The sequence below is a fragment of the Protopterus annectens genome, chromosome 7.part0, assembly GCF_019279795.1.
Source record: "Protopterus annectens isolate FY-2018-M chromosome 7.part0, PAN1.0, whole genome shotgun sequence".
NCBI lineage: Eukaryota > Metazoa > Chordata > Ceratodontiformes > Protopteridae > Protopterus > Protopterus annectens.
In genome coordinates this window covers 181,856,080-181,864,865 of record NC_056739.1, presented here as the reverse complement: position 1 = coordinate 181,864,865, position 8,786 = coordinate 181,856,080, and positions in this window count along the sequence as shown.

Genomic DNA, 8,786 nt, shown 5'->3' with positions numbered 1-8,786 from the left:
TTAATAGTAGTATGGGTAGGGTTACGTGATACAAGGGCATAACCAGGTACTAAGAAGGTACGATTTGAGGGAGTTTTTGAATATGGATGTGGAGGGGGCAGTGGACACAGATAGGGGAAGAGAGTTCCAATTTCTGGCAATGGTGTGGGAGTAGAGCACTTGCCCTGCATTATTGTTAGCCTTGGTGATGGAGAGGAGAGATTTTTCACTGGATCTTAGGTATCGGTTTGCAGTATAGATAGTAAGTAATTTGGATAATGAGGGTTTTTTTTCAGGATATTTGAGAATATTGTAGGCTGTGCCCAGCTGGTGATAGTTAAGTAGCTGTGGTAGCTCAAGCCATTTTAGTTCTTTTAGTGCAGCACAGTGATGGGTTCTATAGGTTGAGTTAGTAGCAAACTTGGCTATTTTATTGTAGCATGATTCTAGTTTGTCTAGGTCACATTGTCTGATTTGGGTAAAGATTGGTGCTGCGTATAATAGAGTTGAGAGGAGGTGGCTTTGTGCAAGAGTGACTCTTGCTTTTTGTGAAAGAAAGGACTTATGCCTGTATAGGGAGCCTAGTTTTTTGTGTACTAGTTTTATGGTATGTGAGATGTGAACATCAAAGTGGAGATTATTGTCTATTTCAATGCCCAGAAGTTTGGTGTTGTTAGAAGGGGAGATGGTGGTGCCATCCTTAGATGTTATGGTAAAGGAGAGTTGTTTTTTTTTTATCTATTAGGGGTAAATAGTAGCAGTTTTGTCTTTTTGGGATTTAGAATTAGTTGGATCCCAGCTATCCATTTTTCTACTGAGATAAAGGTATCTTGAGTGAGTGTATGTAGGGTGGTGGGAGATGAGGCGGAGCAGTGTGGCATGTTGTGTAGAGCATTTGAGGTTATTTGTGAAAATAGAGAACAATAGCGGGCCCAGTATAGAGCCCTGTGGGACTCCTATGGTGGTTGGAAGTTGGGTAGACAGAGTTCCTTTCCACTGGACTGATTGTTGCCTGTCAGACAAGTAGCTTCTGAACCAGGCTATAGTAGAGGAGGTGAAGGATAATGATGTTAGTGAGTCTAGTAGAATGGAGTGGGAGACCATATCAAATGCTTTTGAGAGGTCTAGGAAAATGGCTGATACATATTTGTTATCATTCCTGTGAAGGTTTATATAATTAGTGAAAGATAGAAGGGCTGTGGTAGTGCTGTGATGTGGACGGAAACCGTGTTGTGTGGTAGATAGTAGATTGTGTGTGTTAAGAAATGTCATCACTTGCAAGTGGATGCATTTCTCAAGAATTTTGGATAAGGGGCAAAAGATGGCAATAGGTCAGTAGTTGCATAATTCATAAGAATTACCTCCTTTATGGAGAGGAATGATGTGAGATACTTTCCAGAGTTTGGGTATGTAGGATTCTAGTATGGAGCGGTTGATAAGGATGGAGACAGGATATGATAAGGAGTCACTAGCCATTTTTAGGTATGCAGCAGGTATGTTATCAGCTGCTAGTGTGGTTGGCTTTAGTTTTAGGAGGAGTTTTTTGATAGTTGAGGTGGGCACTGGTGATAGGCTGAAAGAGGGGGTGGTGTGGAATAGGTTATGTTGTGACTGATGTAGACTGTTTTTGGTTATTTGACTGGACAGGGCTAAGATGGATTTAGTAAAATGATTATTAAATTGAGAAGCTATGTCTAGGGTATTTTTAGTAGAGATGGGTGCTGGGGTTGTGGTTTTGCCTGGCTTTAGTAGGGAGTTAATGGCATGCCAGAATTTTTGTGAACTATTTGAATATTTTCTTTGGGCGCTAAGAAAATAGTTTTGTTTGTTTATTTTGGATTCAGCCTTGGCCTTGTTTCTAAGCTGTTGATAGTATTGTCTGGAGCTAGGGGTTTTGTCAGTTTTCCAGATTTTCCAGGCTTTATCTCTAGCTTTTAGTAAGGCTCTGGTGTCCCTATTTAGCCAGGGTGCGTAGTTAGCTTTAACTCTGATCTTTCTGCTGGGAGCTAGACTATTAAGGATGTTAGAGAAGGTAGTATTGAAGTAGTCTACTGCCTGGTCTAACCCGAGTGTCCGTAGTGGTTCCCAGTTGCAGTGGCTTAGGACAGTATTTAGGTATTGTGGGGTAAGGTTACGGTCATCTCATACAAATTTGTAGATCACTGGTTTGGGGTGATTGGAGTGTTTCTGGAGTAGGAAGGTGGGGAGATGATCACTTAAGTCATCTGGGAGGCAGCCTACTGTATAGTTTTGTTTGGGATAGTTGGTTAGTGTCCAGTCCAGTATAGATTCTCTCTTTGTTTTCTCATCTATTCTAGTTGGTTCTTTAATTAGTTGAGAAAACCCATATAGATTGATATGTGTAGAGGGGCTGCTGGAGTTAGAGGTTGCCCAGTCAGTGTAAAGGTCTCCTAGTAGGATTGTTTCCTGAGGTAGATTATCCTTTGTCCAGTGTAGGATGTCTTCTATTATGAGCGAGTTGTTGCCTGGAGGTATGTAGCAGCATATTATATTGATCTTCTTGGTGTTTCTTATGGATAGGACAGAAAACAGGACTTCAGCAGTTTGAAAAGTGGGTGGTGTGGTGTGCAGGAGCTGGAGGTCAAGGGTGTTTTTAAAGAGAATGGCTACTCCTCCTCCTTTCCTGTTTGTTCTATCAGATCTAAGTGTATTATACCCTGGGGGAAGAAAGACTTCATCTTGGATACTGGGTTTAAGCCAGGTTTCTGTAATGGCAAGTATATCAGGGTTGTAGTGGGCTATGAATGCATGTAGGTCTGTTAGCTTGTTGGTAATACTTCTTATGTTGAGATTTAGGATTAGCAGGTCAGATGTTTGTCTAGCCGAGAGGGGACCTGGATTTGGGTGAATGTCACCAGAGGTTAGCAGAATTTGTAGGAGTGTCAGTATGTGTTTTTTAATATTAATTGTTTGCGAGCTTGGTCTATGAGAGTTTTTCTTAGTGTGATGAGATGGTGTAATTTTTGTTAGTGAGTAATATGTAGTTGTAAGATTTATGATTGCAGGGCAGATGTAAAAGTCTGAGTGGGTTTGAGAGGGTGCGCTAGTGTGGGTAGTGTGATAGCAGTTGTGCAGCGGTAGATCTGTTTGTAAGGAAGTTAGGAAGGTTAGCGATGGTAGAGCTAGTGATAGGGATGTGAGTGTGGGTAACATGATACTACTTTGAGTGAGAAGTACAACTAGGATTCCTGGTTGGTTGTGTGTGAGGGTAGAGTTGGGTTGTCTGGGAATGTGTTTTGGGAGTGGGATCAGTGTGGGATGTAATTGGATTGGGGGGTGGGGGGAGGTAGGATGAGTGGGTTGGGCTAGTTGTTAGGGAATTAGGGGTTGGACTACTGGTCAGGTGATTAGGGGTTAGAATAAAAGTAGAAGTAGTGGGGGCGGCTGAAAATAGGGGGCAGGGAGGAGCGCGGAGCAAGCCCAAGTGCAGCGAGGGCGAGCGAAGCGGGCTAACATCGACTCTAAGTGTGTCTTTAGGCTTTGGTAAGTATGTAATGTTAGCTTAAATTGTAATATGTTCAACTGAAATTTTAACTGTAATTTAATATGTTTGCACTAAGTTATAGACTATGTTATGGGCACAGAGTATAATTTTCTGACATTCTTAAAAGGATATAGAATTAAAGCTGGGGTTAGTTACAGATGAAACAGGAGAGGAAATTAAATGCTCATTTATAGATTTGAGTATTTCTCAAAAGAAACTTGACTTTAGTTGGGGGGGGGCACTAACTGGAGAGCAATATACAACTGTTTAGTCCTGGTGATGTACTCATCAGTACAGAGGTTTGACTAAGGAACTATATAGCAGAAATGTACTAATACACTCACTAACATTTGTTTAAGTTAATGCAGGTAAGGTATTTTACTGTCTAGACACTTGGAAGTTAAGCACCTACATTAGTACATTAGTTTATCACAACAATGATTGACCACGCAGCCTGTGTGGCACATGATAAAAGATGCTGAGCTGTGTCTGAAATATGAAAGCATGCAAGAAAATCATTGCAATGTGTCTCTAGGCACCACGGACATTTGGTCAACACAATACTATACAGATACCTGATACAGATAGCTAACAACCATGTTTTTATAAACCTCATTGTGGAGATAACCATCGATGTTCACATAAAAGCACTGAAAGCATACCCCAAACAATGGCTAATAACAGTAAATATTGAAACAAATCATATGACACAAACTATCACACGACAGAACCATACACAAGAAGCTATATAAAAAGGGTAAATCTGACTTACCAGTTAGCAATCTGGAGTAGTTTCCTCCACATCAGGGCCAGGCAGAACAGCAGTCATGGCCTAGGATTGATTTGGGGAGGATGACATGGACAACTCTGAAACAATGACTAAAAGTGCCAGTGGTGGGTGATATCATTGCAGGAAAAAGTAATTGTTGGCAGCATGTTGACAGACAAGTTAGTGGATACCTGTCCCCCCCACCAAATGTATGAGAGTGAGTGACAGGATGTTAGGGCCTTCTAGATGATAAACACTCCACAGCATTATGGGCCCAGGGATACATTTCAGTCCAGTCCATAGTGATCTTTGAAAGGAAATTGTGGTAATACCTCTCAACTGACCAGATTTTTGCAGAATGTCCAGATTTATGCCTCATGTTTTTGGTCTGTTCCTTGTAAAACTTGTGGTTTTCAGGGCAAATCGCTGAGGATTTAAGTCACTAAATAATGACATACATTTGAGTTTCAGACTTCATATCCTTTAGAAAATGCATGCAAACACAAATTCTGTTATTTTAACAACATTCTAAGTTTGTAAGAGCAGCATTTAAAATGTGTCCCTAATTTTGGGCCTTTGTCCTCGCATTATTTTAGGAGTCATCCAGTTTTCTTGAGATAAGTGGTATAATTCAGAAATACCTGCCACTATCTGGCATCTGTACTCCCCAGGATATCAGGCAAATGTTGGACATCCCATCCCATTGCCCCCATGACTGCTTCAAGTTCCCTTACAGAGTCTCTATTGCCCATTGCCATGTCCACAAGATGGTATGTTGCCCTGTTACATTCTGGAAAGTTTTCCATACACCCTTCCTCACCAGCTTGGCTACCACGACAGGTTCTGGATGTTCATCTGCTTGTGATGATCTGATAAAACATGCCATGGACATTTAGCAGCTATCTACATGTACCATTATGGACAATTAATGCATCCCCCCCACTATACCACGTAGTACGACATTTAGTGTTCATGCCTCATGTGCACTGGTTGATTTATCACACATTTTTGTAACCTTTATATGTCAGCTATGCCCATGATATAAATTATAACTCATGCACAATAGTGCTTTTGCACTGCATACATCTAACTAAAGATGTTTGTAAATATATAGAGTAAACTGTATGAATAGCAACCTGTACAATAGTATATTACAGGCATATACCAATACACAGAGACAAAATAAAGTTGTACCATGCAGTGAATATCCGTCAGGCCTTCAATGGTGTACCATATGACACCATCATCTAGGCACATGCTAAGGTTTCCAAACCCATGTTCTGTGATGTTCCTTCTAAATAGGCTATGTTAGATGGCTAGGTATGTATTGGAAGTCAATTCCATAGAAGTGGTATTCAATGTACTTTTCTTATTCTATTCAAATGTAATTTGGATGACTGAATAGGAAACATAAAATTCACCTGCAGTTTAGCACCCATGCCCCTCATGGATAGGGGCAACAAGTAAATGTCCAAACATATCGATTCTGTCACCTGTGGGTTATCCATACATAAAATATAAAGGTTAAAAAGATTACAGGGGAATGTAAGGCTAGCCTTCTTGAAATTCTCTCAGATCAATAACCAAGTAAGTACCTATGGACAGTGTGTGTGTGTGTGTGTGTGTGTGTGTGTGTGTGTGTGTGTGTGTGTGTGTGTATATATATATATATATATATATATATATATATATATATATATATATATATATATATATACACATATATACACATACACACACACACACACACACACACACACACACATAGATGTATATCTATGATCAAAAAAGAAAAAAGAAAGAAAGAAAAACATCTTGTGATAATTACATATACCAACTTGGAGATCACACTATAGTGGGAAAAGGGCAAATCTGATCCCCAATGTTCCTCCATCCCACACTGAAAAGAAAGTACATTCGATAAGCTGATTTTTGATCAGCTGCACAGGCTTTTTTTCTTCCATTTGACAAGTTGCCTTTTTGACAACTTGTACAATATATATATATATATATATATATATATATATATATATATATATATGTATATATGATTCATGTCTTTTTATCGAATGTTTGGAATGTCAAATGACAAAACACCAACATCCTAAATATCAAAAAGGAAAGAAAAATACAACAACAAAAAAAAATAGTAAAAACAGCTTACAGTTGGGAAAGGGCCAGCTTCCTGATCCACGCTGTATACAATCACATACTGTAGGCTCTAATTTACTCCTATATGTAGACATTTCCTATGTCACCACTTGCTTTTCGCCCTTAAGTCACTTGACATTCAGTCATTGAAATATTGAGAAGTACCCATATATATTATATGTATGCATTTGTGTGTATGCGTTTGTCTGTGACTACGTACACTCACACACACTCACACACTCACACACACTCACACACTCACACACACACTCACACACACTCACACACACACACACACACACACACACACACACACACACACACACACACACACACACACACACACACACACACACACACACTCACACACACACACACTCACACACTCACACACTCACACACACTCACACACACTCACACACACTCACACACACACACACACACACACACACACACACACACACACACACACACACACACACACACACACACACACACACACACACACACACACACACACTCACATCATACCATGACTAGCTTTTACTCATTTATATTCCAGTGTATATACTTCCCTGTTATTTCAAACATGCAAGTCTGGTATTGAACAAATTAAAATGATGGCATCTTAATGGATTCATATTTTTCCCTACCTCTCTAACTAACCTACAGCATTTTATAAAAACAGCCATTGAGCGAAGCTTTGTGTCTCTGTTGCAACCCCTACATCACTGGAAGGAAAAATGCCCGACTCATCAATCTTTCACACCACTTGTGTCACCTTAACTTAATTTCCATTAGAAGAAATATGCTATCCAGTCTTTCTTTTTTTTATAACCTACAAAACCTTTAAGTCCTGTTCTTCTGGACACACATAAGTAGAATCAAAATCATGAATGAGACAGCTTTACCAGCAGGTAAACACTGCTATCTACAGCATGTTACATGAGTGCGTGGTCTTATTAATTGTATGTTTACCAGTTATAAATACTTCAAATGGCAATACCATGCTTAAAGTCCAGAGTACAAGCAGTAAGGATAATTATACAGTACATGCCATACTGTATATTACTTGTAATGATATGGCCATTTGTTAAAACTTCTTTCACATGTATCAGCTGCCAACAAGGAAGTTGTATTTTGTTTATTGTATAGGGAGGACAGATACATTTTCTAACTGTGCTCACATTTAATAACAATGCACATCTAAGAAGCATACCTTTCAACCTTGTATTTCAGCTAGCACTACCAACGTCTTTCTTTAAAATAAAGAGAATGGCTACTCCTCCTCCTTTCCTGTTTGTTCTATCAGATCTAAGTGTATTATACCCTGGGGGAAGAAAGACTTCATCTTGGATATTGGGTTTAAGCCAGGTTTCTGTAATGGCAAGTATATCAGGGTTGTAGTGGGCTATGAATGCATGTAGGTCTGTTAGCTTGTTGGTAATACTTCTTATGTTGAGATTTAGGATTAGCAGGTCAGATGTTTGTCTAGCTGAGAGGGGACCTGGATTTGGGTGAATGTCACCAGAGGTTAGCAGAATTTGTAGGAGTGTCAGTATGTGTTTTTAATATTAATTGTTTGAGCTTGGTCTATGAGAGTTTTTCTTAGTGTGATGAGATGGTGTAATTTTTGTTAGTGAGTAATATGTAGTTGTAAGATTTATGATTGTAGGGCAGATGTAGAAGTCTGAGTGGGTTTGAGAGGGTGGGCTAGTGTGGGTAGTGTGATAGCAGTTGTGCAGCAGTAGATCTGTTTGTAAGGAAGTTAGGAAGGTTAGCGATGGTAGAGCTAGTGATAGGGATGTGAGTGTGGGTAACATGATACTACTTTGAGTGAGAAGTACAACTAGGATTCCTGGTTGGTTGTGTGTGAGGGTAGAGTTGGGTTGTCTGGGAATGTGTTTTGGGAGTGGGATCAGTGTGGGATGTAATTGGATTGGGGGTGGGGGAGGTAGGATGAGTGGGTTGGGCTAGTTGTTAGGGAATTAGGGGTTGGACTACTGGTCAGGTGATTAGGGGTTAGAATAAAAGTAGAAGTAGTGGGGGCTGAAAATGGGGGGCAGGGAGGAGCGCGGAGCAAGCCCAAGTGCAGCGAGGGCGAGCGAAGCGGGCTAACATCGACTCTAAGTGTGTCTTTAGGCTTTGGTAAGTATGTAATGTTAGCTTAAATTGTAATATGTTCAACTGAAATTTTAACTGTAATTTAATATGTTTGCACTAAGTTATAGACTATGTTATGGGCACAGAGTATAATTTTCTGACATTCTTAAAAGGATATAGAATTAAAGCTGGGGTTAGTTACAGATGAAACAGGAGAGGAAATTAAATGCTCATTTATAGATTTGAGTATTTCTCAAAAGAAACTTGACTTTAGTTGGG